Genomic DNA, 15,983 nt, shown 5'->3' on the forward strand with positions numbered 1-15,983 from the left:
TAAACTCTAAGTAGGTAGGGGGTAATGTTTGTTTTGTGTTCTCTCTCTATGCCTAGAACTGTGGCACCTAATGAGTTCTCCAATAAATCATTGACTGACTGCTCTGATGGGACCACATTTAGCAGACTGGATTCAGTGCTGAACACCCTTGTTAGGAAAAAGAGTGCATGTCACTTCTCAAGGAAGGGGTGGTATCACCCTCAGAGAAACTATTACACTTGGGCACAAGGAGACATATCAGGTATGTAACGTCATTATGGAATCATTTGTGATAGAAGACACTGGAGTCAACTTAGATGCCCACTGACTAGGGACTGGATACAGATAACATACTTGCATGTGTTTGAAGACTGAAATCAAAGCAGATGAACCTGAGCTATAAGTATCCACAGAGAGCTTTCTCAAAAACTTGATTTGGAGAGAGAATTCTGGCCATGAAGTGATTCATATCCCATTTAAGAAATTACATGCCCAAGAAGTCCTCTATGTTTTTAAGCATTCATATATAAGTATGTAAAAATTAAATTTAGATGGGAGTATATATTCTAAGTTCATGATAATATGTGTGTATAGGTAGGGCTGGGAGCATAAGGGGGATGTAGCTGTACTGAGATGCTCCAATTGTATTTAAGAACTAGTAATTCATGTATTACCAAGTAATTTTAAACTGTAAATATAAAAAAAAAAAAGAATATTTGGAAAAGATACCAACAGATTGATAACAGTTCATTGTGGATGGTAGGAATATGGCTGGATCTTATTTCCTTCTTGCTGTTTTAAATTCTTTAATTTTAGAGATCTTAGGAGGGGGACTTTCCTGGAGGTCCAGTGGTTAAGACTTCACCTTCCAATTCAGGGAGTGCGAGTTCGATCTCTGGTCAGGGATCTAAGATCCCGCATAGCTCAGGGCCAAAAAACCAAAAACATAAAGCAGAAGCAATATTATAACAGATTCAGTAAAGACTATAAAAATGGTCCACATCAAAAAAATCTTTAAAAAAAATAGCATAGGAGGGAGGGAGAGGAGTAAGGAAGGATGGAAGCAGGAGAGAAGGAGAAATAGAAACATGTACAGGGAGAGAAAACATGGTGAAATAAGGAGCTTGGAAATGGGCAAAGGATCAAGGGTTGTAGGAATGGTATTTTTTGATCGAGGAAAAATGCAAACCCTAACGTCGCGTATGTTTGGGGTTGCGTAGGGGGAGATAGGTCAAACTGGAGGAGCTTGAGATAGGGAAGTACAATGTAATAATGAGAAGAACTTCCCTTTAAAGACTTTCAAGTAAATGTTAATTACCTAAACTCTACAGTAATATACTGTCCTTAAGAACATCATTTAACTCTGCAAATTAATTTAGAGCCTTTTTCTCTCCCCTCCCAGCAGAGAGAGCCACTGTTGTCAGTTTGTTAATTACCTCCATGCTTCCGCTGCTGCTGCTGCTGCTAAGTCGCTTCAGTCGTGTCCAACTCTGTGCGACCCCATAGACGGCAGCCCACCAGGCTCCCCCGTCCCTGGGATTCTCCACGCAAGAACACTGGAGTGGGTTGCCATTTCCTTCTCCAATGCAGGATAGTGAAAAGTGAAAGTGAAGTCACTCAGTCGTGTCCGATTCTTCGAGACCCCATGGACTGCAGCCTACCAGGCTCCTCCGCCCATAGCCCTTTGCAAATACCTTTGCATGCATATATTCACATAGAAAATGTATAGCTTATTTGTGTTTGCTTTTTTTAAATATGCATAGTACTCTGCAAACTGTATGAAACACTCAACAGCCAGTCTGTTGGTTCACAGTTGTGTTTCTGAGATTTATCCATAGAGATTTATTTAGACTGAGTGTACTCTTTTTCATGACTCTATAATGTTCCATCAAGGGACTATATAATACATTTTATGCATCCACTCCCCTACTGGGGGCCTTATAGGTTGGTTCAAATATTTTGCTATCACAACGTAACTGTGGATACATGTGTACCTACTTCCTCGTTCATCTCTGGGTAGTAGAAAGAACATATTGGGTATTTCAACAGAGTCGGTTAATTTGCTTAGGTGACTGTGAGCTGCATGAGAACAGAAATAGGCCACTTTTTAGGAAGAAGTTCCCTATCTCTGCAAGTGTCTGAGTATTGGCCAGATAGCCTCTTGGCACGGCTATAGTGGAGGGGATGCTGTCCCTAAATGACCATCAAGTTCCCTTCCAACTTCACGATCCTATAATCTCTCATCTCCCTGCAGAGGGACCACCGCCCAATACATCTCATGCCAAGAGCCCCAGCTGCAGTGAGGGGAAAAAGTCATCTTTTCTGCAGATTTGGAGGAGCTGGGAGGGACATCTTTTTGCAAAACCCCATGTTTCCTGCTCCTATTGATGTGTTATATTTCATTCTAACTGAAGACATTGTACATAAACCCCTTACGTTTTGTAAGTCTTCATTGGAATGAATAGATCTAGGTTGAAATCCTGGGTCAGTCCCAAGTAGCCATATGATCTTGGGCATGTTTGAATTCTCTGTGCCTCAGTCTCCTTGTCTGTAAAGTGGGTGAATTCATAGGCTTGCTCACGACTGTTGAGATGATTCTCCCAGTTGATGGATGTAATGTGCTCTAATGGCTAGTGAGTTGCATCTCTCTCTAAGGGTGGTGGGTGGGTCGGGGGAGGAGGGCTCACTGTGCAAGCCGGCTGTCCTAGAGATGCAGAAATTGGGAGCAGTGTTTGCCCCAGACAGGAAGGAAGTCCAAGGTTTAACCAATCTGTTGCACTCACTGCCGTGGCCAGCACAACCTTTCGTTTGGTGTTTCATCTTTTTCAAAGCGTGTCCATTATCTCATCTGTTCATCAAAGGCCCCTACAAGGAAGTCAGGCAGAGGATGGGCCCAAGGAGAGATGACTCAGGAATCTGAAAGTCAAGGCCAGCAGCCTCCCTGACAAGCAGCCCACTGGGCTGAGTTTCTCCACTGATCTTGGCCGAGGAGGAGGGGGTGAGGCTGTCCAGGTCAGGCCTGAAATACCCACAGAGAAACTTCCTTTCCCCTGACGGTGGACTGGCTTCTCAACCCAGCCAGATGGGCTGCAGATGTGAGCTCCGGGTTGCGGGGGAGGCCAGGGAAATAGACAGGACTCGGCCCCTTGCCTGGAATGTCAGCCCCTAAGCCCGGGTCCCATGATGCCCCTGGAGCATGATGCTGGAGTCGTCCTGAGCTCAAGTTTGTGGCATTTTGGATATAGGAAGGGGGTGACAGAGATACTGCCATGCTTCTGCGATGCTCATGGCTCTCAGTTGGAGAATATTTCAGGCAGCAACCATCCCATCTTGAAGCCTTCAGGTCAGCTTGGACACAAGTCAGTCTCATGTCATTCCTACAGCCCCAGTCAGCCCTGGAAAGCCTGCTAGGTTGCTGAATGGCTTCCTCTTCCAAAAGAACTGCTGGCCCTTCATGGCTTTCTCTTCCTTCAGCCTGTTCCAAAATTCAGAGTCCCTTCCCTCATGCCGTACCCTCCGGGTGGCCAGTGTTGACTCTGGTCTCAGGGGACCAATTGCCCCTGTCAGTCCATTCAGAGTGGAACTGTTTCTAGAGTTCTGTCGTGGAAATAATAGTTCCCTGACTCCAAGAGGGATCCTGGGGACCTGGCTTCTGGAGACTGGTTGAAGAAAGGGCTCTGGTTCAGCCAGACCTGAGTTCTGCCATCCGCAGCTGTGTGACTTTGGAAAAGTCACATCACCTCTCTGATCTTCTAGGCTTCTCATTTGTACAAAGTGAGGGATCATCCCTACCTTGCAGTGTCCTTAGGAAGATTCAAGAAAACACGTGCAAATCCCCAGTGTTGTACCCGGCATGGAGTCCATGCTTCCTAATGAACTTTTGCTTCTGTTCTGATAATTGTTATTATTCTTGTTGTTGCTGGGGCTAAGGGGCTGCCTCCCTTCTTTCCTAAGTTGCTCATTGTCTCTATAATCAGATAAACCTGTATTCTAATCCTAGCATCATCTTATGGCTCTGTGGCCTTGATGAAGTTACTTAGCTTCTCTGAGCCTGCCTCAGTTTCCCCATCAATAAAGAGAGGTTTAGAAAGCTTAAGTGACTTCACCAAAGTTATACCTACCCAGTAAGGAATTTCAGCTCAACCCTGCATATGTCCAACAGCCCTGATGGCTTAACCAGTAAGCAGCTACATTTTCATCATATTTCTATTTTCCTTGAACAAGGCCCCTTAGTTTCTTCAACCTGGCCTGCAATAAGAACTAACTGACAATGATACCTTCTTCAAACTCTAAAGTTCTCTCCAGAAGTCTGTGTCCATATCCAGGGCTTCCCTGGAGGTCCAGTGGTTAAGAATCCATTTTCCAATGCAGGGGACACATGAGTTCAATCCCTCATCCCTCATGAGTTCAATCCCTCAGGGAACTAAGATCCCACCTCTCAAGGGGCAACTAAGCCTGCCCACCGCAATTAGAGAAGCCCGCACTGCAATGAGGAGCCTCCTTGCCGCAACAAAGACTCACTGCAGCCAAAAAAGAGAGAGAGAAAGAGAAAGTCCATGTCCCGCCCACTGGAGCAGCAGTTTAGCCAGCCCAAGAAGCCAAAACAAGAAAAGCTACAGAAACAGTGCGAGAGAGGTCTTTGAACTGTTCGGGGGGAATGTTCACGAAGGGAGGGATAAGAGTAGGTAGCTGAGATTTGCCCAACTCCAGGAAGGACCTTGGTGGAATCTGCACATCAAAGGGAGCCCAGCGCTTCAAAGGCAGGCGCTCTTTCTGCCCTCCCGGCCACCGGTCACGGCTAACTGGCTCACATGGGGACAAAGCTAGAGGACGCAATGTGGGAAGACGGGGGTTTTGGGATGAGAACCTCGCCGTAGTTGGGTGTGTCTCTGGAGCCTGGCACAACTGGCTGCCCTTTCCCCAAACCTCCCCTCACCAGCTCGGGGGTCCTCACTCTGGGGCCCCAGACCCTCAAGGGCCCCATGCTGGAATTCAAAGCTTCTCTGAACTGGGTCAGCAGGAACGTATATCACGTCTTTGTTGTTGTCGCTGACCTTGAACTGCAATTGAGCATCCCTTTCCATCATGATTGCAGGTAACAGACACGTGGCAGGATCAGCAGCCCCTACCACGTGGTCCCCAGTAGCAGTCACCCATATTGGCTTGTCACCTTACAGGAGTCACAGTGAATTCAGCATTCCTTAGTGTTATGACACTTCTGCCACCGGGGTTGTTATTAGAACTGCTGCTATGATTTATTTCAAGAATTGATAAAGAAATACAAGTATGACTATATCTCTTTTTCTGTTTGCAGTAAGTGTCCTTTGTAATCTTATGTTTTTCTTTTTTAATTTTTTTTTTTTTTTAGATTTTTATTTTTTGGCCAAGCTATGACCTGAGAGATTTTAGTTCCTCAACCAGGGATCAAGCCTGTGCCCCCTGCAGGAGAAGCACAGTGTCCTAACCACTGGACCACCAGGGAAGTTCCCTAGACATTTTATTTCAAGGATTTTAAAGCACGATTCTGAGAAGGCATTCCTAGACTTCACCATACCGCTGAAGAGTCATGTACACAAGTAATTTTAAGAACCTTTGTCATAGCCGTTCAACTCTCTCAGGCTCAGTTTTCCAGTCAATGAAATGGTCATTAAAATCCCTTTGTTTTAGTGCCTTCGCGAATATCACATTTTGCAACGTGTGCGAAAGAAGTGAGCACGAAGGAGATGGTCAGTCAACACTCACACCCTCTTTCTTCTCAACAGCCAGCTTCTTTCAATCTGGAGCCAAGAGCTGGTGTATTTATCACATGCCTTCCATGTTCTCCCGTGAAGGGCCTCTTGCCCACTGGGCACTGGCTCATGCTGGTCTTCAGGAGTAAAGCGCCCCTCCCGCTCCACCACGACACACGTCCAGTGAGATGGAGGTTGACAAGGCCACAAATATTTGAACTATCCCTGGGATAACACAGGGCATTGACCCCAGAGTATGTGCTACATCGGCCGAAAGTTTATCCTAGCATAACAAACGTGACAGCTAGCAAAGTGAGGGGAAAGGGCTTGATAAGATTAAAGGCACCCGTGGAGTCCAAAGGCACAGCCTGTTCAGGGAGGAAGAAATTCGGGACCAAGAGGGGCCTCAGGGAAGTAAGGCCATTGAGTCAAACGGTCCATTTTCTAGAAAGTTCTGAGCATCTGCACGGGACATGATGCAGATAGTATGTAGAAATCCAGCCTCGTTGTTGGGTGGCCCTGAGTAGCTACGACAGGAAGATGTTAACGTTATCATGTGGCTGAGAAAATTCAGAGAAATTAGCACTTAACAGATGCTTGGAACCGAGTAAGCCTTCTGCAAATGTATCTATCACTACTCTTCCTATGAACATCATTATACTGATACATGGAGCCTAGCGGGGCTTCCCAGGTGGCTCAGTGGTAAAGAATCTGCCTGCCAATGCAGGAGATGCAGGTTACATCCCAGGATCGGGAATATCCCCTGGAGAAAGAAATGGCAACCCATTCCAGTATTCTTGCCTGGAGAACCCCATGGACAGAGGAGCCTCGTGGGCTACAGTCCATGGGGTCGCAAAGAGTCGGACACAAATTAGCAGCTGAGCATGAGCACCAGCACAAGTCTATCAATCTATTGAACTATGGATCTATCAATCTATCAATCTATCCATCTATCAATATATTGGCCTAATAATAGATTGACAGATGAATCTCCAAGTAAATACTATCTAAATACTTCTCTATATATGTGAAGTCTATCCATCTATCTCATCTATCCACTGGATTTTCATATACAATTATACATAGAGAGAGCATATAAAGAGAAACATAGATGATGTACAGATATAGATACAGATATCCTTGTGGCTCCGATGGTAAAGAATCTTCCTGCAATGCGAGAGACCCAGGTTCAATCCCTGGGTTGGGAAGATCCCCTGGAGAAGGGCATGGCAACCCATTCCAGTATTCTTGCCTGGAGAGTCCCAAGGACAGAGGAGCCTGGCGGGTTACAGCCAATGGGATTGCAGAGTCAGACACGACTGAGTGACTGACACTACTACTATCCTTCCAGCCATCTCACTTTAGGGAAGTCCATCTAGAAATCTCCTAACTGGTCTCCCAACTTCTGCCTCTGCCTCCTACATTCTATTCTCCAAAAAGCGGCCAGAGGGATTCTGTTGAAACCTACATCAGATCATGTCACTCCTCTGGCCAGAACCCTCCTATAACTCTCTGCATCCCTCAGAGTGGAAGGTAAAGTCAGCTCCCTGGTCCACAAGGCCCTGCAGACCCTGGCCTACATTATTTCTCCAACTTCTTCTCCCACCGGCCCCTCCCTCATTTCACTCAACTGTTTCAATAGCCTCCTTGCAATTCATCAAATAGCCCACATGTACTCCCACCTCAGGCCCTTTGCACTGGCTGTTCCCTCTGCCTGGAAGGCTCTTCCCACTGATATCTGTGTACGCTCTCTCTTACTCTTTCAACTCTTTCAGGACTCTTACTCAAATATCACCTTCTCATAGACGTCTTTTCTTATAACCCCATTTAAAACCACATACACTTCCCAACTCCATAACACCTCCTTTTTGTTTATGTCTCTTTATTGCACATTCTAAAATACAATACAGTTTAGTCGTTGTTCTTTTAATATCTGTTTCCAGTGCTTTGAAAGCTCCACAAGAGCAAGGATTTGTTGGGGGGGTGGGTATTTTTTGTTTGTTTGTTTCCTATACTATCTCCAGCAACTTGAATAACCCATGGCACATAATAAATGCTCAATTAATACTTGGGAAATGAATGAATCCCCTCCTTTATTGCAGTCAGTATACCTTTATTAATGCATCCACCAGATCATTTTGATGCCTTTTTGGCCATGTCACCTCATTAGAGTACAGTGATTTTTCAGCTGTCTCAAACCTTATGGTAGTTGTTTCTCTGGGTGTGTTGCACACCCTAATAATTCAGTAAATGGGAAATTTCTGTGCTCCCACAGGCCAACCGTGCAGACAGGGTTAACCCCAGGTCCTGTCACCCACTGAGCGTCCCAGAGATCCTCCTCTTGTCCTGACCTGTTGACTTTCGGTCTTCCTCTGGCTTTGCTGTAGTTTAACTTGGACAGCGCCTTCTCTGTTTTCTCCCTGTTGTTTGTTGTGCTGGGCCTCTGGTTTGAAGTCAGCCGCCCAACGGCCTCGACACTGTCACCTCAGCTGTGCTCCACACGCCACCAACACTTTGGCTGGGGGAAGAGGACAGATGACTCAATGATCTCATTGCAGGTCAGCACCCAGCCTGGATCAGCCTGCTGGACAGCGGTATTGGCAGTCTGACCGACTCTTGTTCAACAGACACCCCCCATATTTCAGGACCAATGCTGGATGCGTATTAAAGAGACCGTCGGGTCACCAAATGGCTAATTAAGGCAGTAAAGAGACAGGAAAATGAAGCAGCCTCTTTCCCCATGAAGAGCCTGAGACTCCTTGTGGGAACCTGCATGCTTCCTCTTTCTCTCGGAGTAAGTTGAAGAAGGCTTTCCTGGTGGCGCGGTGGCAAAGAATCCACCTGCCAGTGCAGGAGACACAGCTTTTGTCCCTGGTTTGGGAAGATCCCCTGGAGGAGGAAATGACAAGTCGCTCCAGTATCCTTGCCTGGGGAATCCCATGGACAGAGGAGCCTGGTGGCAGTCCATGGGGGTTGCAAAATAGTTGGACACGACTTAGTGACTAAACCACAACAACAACAGTTGAAGATCTTGGAAAAGAGTATTGTTGGGATCAAAAAAAAGACAAGGATGAACTGCAGACCCTGAGTTCATCTCCTGCTTTTGATCCAGCCCACCTCCATCATTACTTCAGGGTTTAGGAGTCCAACCTGGGTTGTGCAAGGCAGAGTCCCTGAAGCTCGTTCCTCTGGGCAGGAGTGTTTGGATAGAGTCCACCTGGACTCTGACGGCATTGATCCTTCCAGGTCTACGTGACTGGGAGTGAAATAGAAGGTGTCTGGAGGGTCAGCTCGCCCTGCCACCTCGGCAGTAGAAAGAGCACCAGCTTTGGAGTTGGACACCCCCAGGCAAGCACGGATCCCAGTTCTGTTACATGCTAGCTGTGCGGCCCCGGCTTTGATTCTCAGCCATTCAGAACCTCGGTTCATCGTCTCTAAAATGCAGGTATAAATAGTGTGATCCTTGGAGAGTTGTTGCGAAGAATCAACCAGTTGATTCTTAACTCCAGTCTCATATTAATCATTTGACGTGCTTCTGAAATAGACCTTTGTCGAGGCATGGTCAAGGCCAGAGGATCCAGCATCTCTGCCGCTGGGTCTTGGGCATCCTGAATCTTTTTTTTTTTTCTTGGAATATAGTTGCTTTACAGTGTTGTGTTAGTTTCTACTGGACAACATTGTGAGTCAGCTATAAGTTTACTTATACCCCCTTCCTCGTGAGCCTCCCTCACACCCCACCCCATCCCATCCATCTAGGTCATCACAGGACTCAGCTCGGTGCTCTGTGATGTCCTGTATCCTTTACAAAACTTCCTTGGATGGTTCTTATGTGCGTGCGTGAGCTCTCAGTCATGTCCAACTCTTTGCAGCCCCATGGATCATAGCCCGCCAGGCTCCTCTGTCCATGGGACTCTCCAGGCAAGAATACTGGAGTGAGTTGCCATTTCCTTCTCCAGGGGATCTTCCTGACCCAGGGATCAAACCCATGTCTCTTGCGTCTCCTGCATTGGTAGATGGATTATTTATCACTGAGGCACCTGGGAAGCCCATTCTCATGTGCAGGCAGAGCTTTAAAAAATTCACCAGAGTGAATGATGTTAAATGGTTGCTAAGCTCTCCACAGGACTGGCACACAGTAGGGGCTTCATGAAGACTGATCATCTTCCCTTCATCTCCCTGGCATCTGTTATCTCTAAACCTCTCTGGTACCTGCCTTAAGGGAAGTACCTGAGGTGTGACATTGAGCAGCTGTCTCCAAACCATCCAATAAAGAGAGTTCCCAATAATCTTAATCTTGAGGACTGCTATTGGTGAATTTTGCATGGGATCCAGTTTCTCTTTCCTCCACAAAGACCCTTCCTCCCCAGTCCTTTCCATTGTTCTTTGAGGTCCCTTTTCAGCATCATTTTTTGACATAGTCCAAAGAAGTGGCTGACTTCAAACGTCACTTGTGACATCAGGGGTCTCCAGTTTCTACTTACTCTGGGTGCCACATGCCACTGCAGCCCTGCCATAGGAAAGTACATTCCACCCACTAGGTGGGCACCTGGAGAAATGTGCTTAGTGGACCACACTGGGAAAACAGTAGTGGCATATAGCAAATAAGTGTACATGTGCTCCAGACAGCCCAGTACAGCGAAGGCGTGGCTTCCTAGTTTACTTATCTCATCTTGGAGATTCCCATCAGCTAGTCCAACCTGGGTATCAACCTTCCACGAAATGACTGAGCCGTCTGTCCCTCCCACTGGCCAAATGTTGGGTACATATTTTTATGTCTGCATACATTGTGTATGTATATGTGTGTTTGTATCTGTATATAATCTCCTCCAAAGGTGATTGCATGGGTATATATTCACATCGCGTGCATATATGTAGTTGCACGCATGCTGTTTTTTAAAGAATAGATATTAGAACTTATGGAAGTGATCCCTGGGTTGGGAAGACTCCCCTGGAGAAGGAACTAGCAACCCACTCCAGTATTCTTGCCTGGGAAATCCCATGAACAGAGGAGCCTGGTGGGCTACAGACCACGGGGTCGCAAAAGAGTCAGACGTGACTTAGTGACTAAACAACAGTGATAGACTTGGGCAGGTGACTTTACCTCTCTGGACCTCAGTTTGTTCTTCTGTAAAATGGGTGTACTGATGATACGCTTCACAAAGAACTGTTGTGAAGATTAAATGATGCACCACACAAAAAGTCCTTACAATGAGGTCTGATACTTAGAGCTCCATGAAGATAGCAACTGTTTCACACAGTTTAATTGGATATCTCCTGCATGTCAAACATCAGGTACGATGAGAAAGAAGATGGAGGCCCTGGCTTTGTTTTCCTTGTGTTAGAGTTAAGGAGACAGATGCATAAAGAACTAATAATGATAAAAGGCAGCTGATACATTTTAAGAGTCCAGTGAGTGCCAGCACCATTATAAGCTCTTGAGATGCACCAGTGAGCACCACAGACCACCTTCTGTGTCTTCCAGGAGCTTATATTTTAGTAGGAAGTGATAGACATTCAATAAGAAAAATAAAGAGATAAAATATATACAGTATGTTGAAAGGTAATATAGGCAATGGGGAAAGGAAGATTGAAAAAGGAAAGAGAATTCTCTGAGAATCCAGTGGGTTGAATGGCAGGCTCTCCAACGATGTGTCTACCCACCTGTGAATGCGACCTTATTTAGAAACAAAGGTCTCTGCAGATGAAATTAAGTTAAGGGTCTTGAGATGAGATCATCGTGGGTCAGTCAGGTGGGCCCGAAATCCAATAGCGAGTATCCTGAGAAGGGGAAGGGGGAAGATGCAGAGGGAAGACACTCATGTGAAGACGGGAGCATGGAGTGGAATGATGCAGCCACAAGTAAAGGGACACCTGGGGCCACCAGAAACTGGAAGAGATGAGGAAGAATTCTCTCCCGGAGTCTTTGGAGGGAACGTGACCCTGCCGATGCCTTAATTTCAGACTTCTGCCCTGCAGAAATGTGGAAGAATAAATTTTGGGTTCTTTTAATTATATATTTTGAAAGATTTATCTATTTCTTTATTTATTTTTGGCCATTGCTACATGCAGCCTTTCTCTAGATGTGGCAAGCAGGGGCTACTCTCCAGTTGAGGTGCACAGACTTCTCATTGCAGTGGCGTCCCTTGCTGCACAGCACGGGCTCTAGGGCCCAGGCTTCAGTAGTTGAGGCTCCTGGGGTCTACAGCGAGGGCTCAGCATTTGTAGCACATGGGCTTAGTTGCCCCGAAACATGTGAAATCTTCTCAGACCAGAGATCAAACTCATGTCCAATGCATTGTCAGAAAGATTCTTAACCACTGGACCACCAGGGAAGTCCAGTTTTTGTTTTTTTTTTTTAAAGCCACATAGTTGGTGGCCATTTGTTATCAGACCCCTAGGAAATTAATACTTAGCAAAGGAAAAAGGGACAGCTCTTCGCTGGGGGAGAAATCAGGAGATCGTTCCTGAGTTCCACCTGCTTCCCCCTCAGCTTCCTGATTTAGAGACAAGCAGGAATCCTTCCTCCCATTGAACAGATGGGAAAGCTGAGAAAACAGGCACTTCATGATTTCCTCAAAGACCTCCTGAGACTTTGTAAACTGATTCAGAAATATAACAGATTAAGAACCAGAGTTAAGTCACTCAGTTGTAGCTTTGGGAAAATTCCCTTCCCCTGTGTGACTCTCGGTTTGCTCATCTGTAAAATGGAGCTAGTAATGCCTGCTTATTTAACTTATATGCAGAGTACATCATGAGAAACGCTGGACTGTAAGAAACACAAGCTGGAATCAAGATTGCTGGAAGAAATATCAATAACCTCAGATATGCAGATGACACCACCCTTATGGCAGAAAGTGAAGAGGAACTCAAAAGCCTCTTGATGAAAGTGAAAGTGGAGAGTGAAAAAGTTGGCTTAAAGCTCAACATTCAGAAAACGAAGATCATGGCATCTGGTCCCATCACTTCATGAGAAATAGATGGGGAAACAGTGTCAGACTTTATTTTGGGGGGCTCCAAAATCACTGCAGATGGTGACTGCAGCCATGAAATTAAAAGACGCTTACTCCTTGGAAGGAAAGTTATGACCAACCTAGATAGCATATTCAAAAGCAGAGACATTACTTTGCCAACAAAGGTCCGTTTAGTCAAGGCTATGGTTTTTCCTGTGGTCATGTATGGATGTGAGAGTTGGACTGTGAAGAAGGCTGAACACCGAAGAACTGATGCTTTTGAACTGTGGTGTTGGAGAAGACTCTTGAGAGTCCCTTGGACCAGTCCATTCTGAAGGAGATCAGCCCTGGGATTTCTTTGGAAGGAATGATGCTAAAGCTGAAACTCCAGTACTTTGGCCACCTCATGTGAAGAGTTGACTCATTGGAAAAGACTCTGATGCTGGGAGGGATTGGGGGCAGGAGGAGAAGGGGACGACAGAGGATGAGATGGCTGGATGGCATCACTGACTCAATGGACGTCAGTCTGAGTGAACTCTGGGAATTGGTGATGGGCAGGGTGGCCTGGCGTGCTGCGATTCATGGGGTCGCAAAGAGTCGGACACGACTGAGCGACTGAACTGAACTGAACTGAACTGAATGCCTTCTATGTAACATACCTGACAAGTTAGTGTGAGCACCGACTGAGCTAAGGTTTGTGTAGCCCCTGACACAGCATCCAGTATGTGACAAGCACTCTGCACATGACACTTGAATTTCTTTTTCAGACTCTGACAGCGTTTACGCGAAGATGTGTGTGTATGTATTAGTCCTACCTGATGTTGCTTACGTTGTATATACACATACACATGTGTACATATTGCATATATGTGTGAGCATGTACATCGTCTCCTCCAAAGATTATTGTATACATGTGTACAGAAGCATGTACATACATGTGTGTATATTCATGTGTGTATGTCTATGTCTGTATGTATGTTTTATGCATAATGGCAACCCACTCCAGTGTTCTTGCCTGGGAAATCCCATGAACAGAGGAGCCTAGCAGGTTACAGTCCATGGGGTCACAGAGTCAGACATGACTGAGTGCAAATTACATGTGTATGTAAATGTGTATATATGTTGAATATGTATATATATGTATATATACACATCGTCTCACCCAAAGGTGATACATATATCTATATGTGTATAGGTATGTTCATGTGTGTGTATCCATGTATTTATGTGCCTATGTATACTGTATACATTGAAGAAGGCAATGGCATCCCACTCCAGTACTCTTGCCTGGAAAGTCCCATGGACGGAGGAGCCTGGTAGGCCACAGTCCATGGGGTTGTTAAGAGTCGGACATGACTGAGCGACTTCACTTTCACTTTTCACTTTCATACATTGGAGAAGGAAATGGCAACCCACTCCAGTGTTCTTGCCTGGAGAATCCCAGGGACGGGGGAGCCTGGTGGGCTGCCATCTATGGGGTCGCACAGAGTTGGACACGACTGAAGTGACTTAGCAGCAGCATACTGTATACATGCAAATGTGTATGTATGTATACATGTATGCATACTGACCATGTGCATGTGGGTATGCGTGCATATATATGTTTACCCATATATGTGTGCATGTACACACACACACATATACACACACACAAGTGTTTCTCAAGCTGCCTTTCTGTCCAGGAGCAATGAAGAGAAAAATTCCCAGGGCCACTCTGATTTCCAGCTTACCTGGCACAGCACAGTCCTTGGTGTGCCGGCCCAGCTGTGGCCCCCTGCCCAGCTGAACCCCAGAGCCCAGTCTCACCAAAGGGAAGGCTGACTTAGACGTGTCTGACTCCCACATGAGGCAGCAGAACAGTGAACAACTTTCATGGAGAAGCCTGAGATAAAAATGGGTTAAAATATTTGATTTTTGCAATTCCATAAGGTTACACTCGGCTTTCGGTCCTTTCCCTCCCTCACTCTCTCACCCTCTTTTCCTGCCTCTCGATGAAAAATCTGCTCAGACTTAATAGAATTACTCCCAGAGCCATCAATGCAAACGCTGTTTCAGGGCAATCTCATTCGAACAAATGTATTTTTATTTGAACAGTGTTACTTGAAAAATTAAATCGCGGTGTCTGTTCCCTTTCCCTTCCCCCCCGACCATCCACACAGCCCTCACTATGGGAAGGAGAGGAGAGCAGAGCTGAACCTTTTTCAAATGAATTTGATCTGATTTAATGATTCCTCTGTGCATTAATTAACAGTGAAACCAGCCAATATGTTGTGTCAGTCACAGATGTATCCACGGGCGTCCTTTGTTATTTTGGGAACCGACTGAACGTATTGCTGTTCGAGCTTATTGTCTTTGAAAAGTTCAGAACGGGGCTAGACAGGGGGCTGGTGGGGACGTGGGGTCTGGACATGTTACACGTGTGTGCAGGTCTGTGCTCAAGTGAACAAGGGAGTTGCCCAGAGGTCAGAGCTGAAGAGACAAGGGTGCGAATTCTTGAACTCTCAGTTTGAACTCTCAGTCACGGCTTGTGTGGGGGCTCAGTCCTGTCACCTCCTTCTGCCTCCCTGTTCCCACTCTGTAAATTGGACATAGTAATTGTAACTCACGAGGGGCTTGTGAGAGTTCAAATGACTGTAGGTGTTGGGTGCCAAGTTTTGCCAGAGACTGGAGATAAAGAAGGCGTCAGCTCCTGCATCTCAGAAGTCAGAGACTGGCTTCCAGGGAAGCAATAGCGCAGGAAAAGGCGTCCCTGCCATCTATTCCAGGGGTTTGTACCTCAGTTGTGTTACAGAGTCGGGGCTGGCTTCATGTGCTACTGTCAACACTTTAAAATCTTAATAACTTTGTGTGTTTCATTAAGGGCAGTCTTATATGACAACGAGCAGAAGAAACAGCGATGATATTCCCATCGTTTCTTGTTCTACATTTGTAGCATTTGCAATACCTGGGCTGGGTTTTTTATTGGAGTATATTTGATACATAATATTATAGGTTACAAGTAAAGGATATGGTGATTCATAATCTTTAAAGGTTATACTCCATTTATAGTTATTATAAAATACTTGCTACATTTCTTATGTTGTACAATATGTCCTTGTCGTTTATTTTCTGCCTAATAGTTAGGACCTCTTAAGCTCTTATGCCTATCTTGCCCCTCCCCTTTCCCTCTCCCACCTGGTAACCACTAGTTTGCTCTCTGTGAGTCTGCTTCCTTTTTTTCTTTATATTCACTGGTTTGCTATATATTTTAGATTCTGCATATGAGTGATGTCATACAGTATTCGTCTTTCTCTGACTTATTTCACTTAGCATAATTGGGCAGGGT

At 45.7% G+C, this 15,983-nt stretch overlaps 1 long non-coding RNA gene across 1 annotated transcript; it reads left to right on the top strand.

Moving 5' to 3' along the window:
- Positions 1-8,247: 8,247 nt before the first annotated feature.
- Positions 8,248-14,922, top strand: LOC139176747 (uncharacterized). The gene is made up of 2 exons (XR_011561187.1): positions 8,248-9,153; positions 12,452-14,922. It is a non-coding gene; the product is annotated as an uncharacterized lncRNA (long non-coding RNA).
- Positions 14,923-15,983: the final 1,061 nt, after the last annotated feature.

Source organism: Bos indicus, chromosome 17 (assembly GCF_029378745.1).
Source record: "Bos indicus isolate NIAB-ARS_2022 breed Sahiwal x Tharparkar chromosome 17, NIAB-ARS_B.indTharparkar_mat_pri_1.0, whole genome shotgun sequence".
NCBI lineage: Eukaryota > Metazoa > Chordata > Mammalia > Artiodactyla > Bovidae > Bos > Bos indicus.